Below are 450 nucleotides of genomic sequence, written 5' to 3'. Positions count from 1 at the left end.
AGGTAATGAAGTTAATATTGAAGTGTATTAGATACATCTCTTGCACCAGATGTATTTGAAGTGTTCCTGAAGAAGATGTAATCAAAACTTATCAACTATATCTCATGCTGTTAAGTTATTAGCTCTCGTTCATCCCTATTTGTGCTTGTACCTAACTGTAAAAAGTGAATAAATTGTAGAGAATTTACGTTGCTGTGTTCAGATAAAATGAAGTAATGTAATTACTGAAATTCTTTATGTAAATTTTATAATTTTTATAAAATTACAAGAAAAAACTTTCATCTTTTCTTTACTTTCCTTTTTGGACAAAAAGAGGTAAAATAAAACTAAATGATGTCTATATGAACTTTATTACCTAAGGATAACTCTTTGTTTCCATATCATTATTTTTATACAAAAAACATTTTTTACTATGTAACACAATATACAACAGAAACCATCTTGACTGAC

At 26.7% G+C, this 450-nt stretch overlaps 2 protein-coding genes across 3 annotated transcripts in view; one reads left to right on the top strand and one right to left on the bottom strand.

Moving 5' to 3' along the window:
* The window catches only part of LOC119592466 (twinkle protein, mitochondrial-like), a gene marked incomplete in the record, with an annotated part of 16546 nt that extends 16270 nt beyond the window's left edge, over positions 1 to 276 (top strand). For both annotated transcript variants that reach the window (XM_037941290.1, XM_037941291.1), the window contains 1 exon segment: positions 1 to 276.
* Positions 277 to 333: 57 nt separating this feature from the next.
* Positions 334 to 450, bottom strand: part of LOC119592467 (28S ribosomal protein S15, mitochondrial-like) — a gene marked incomplete at its 5' end in the record, with an annotated part of 6743 nt that continues 6626 nt past the window's right edge. The window contains 1 exon segment of the mRNA XM_037941292.1: positions 334 to 450.

Source organism: Penaeus monodon, chromosome 30, assembly GCF_015228065.2.
Source record: "Penaeus monodon isolate SGIC_2016 chromosome 30, NSTDA_Pmon_1, whole genome shotgun sequence".
NCBI classification, from domain to species: domain Eukaryota; kingdom Metazoa; phylum Arthropoda; class Malacostraca; order Decapoda; family Penaeidae; genus Penaeus; species Penaeus monodon.
The sequence above is the reverse complement of the archived record's forward strand: the minus strand, read 5'-3'. Positions and strand labels throughout refer to the sequence as shown.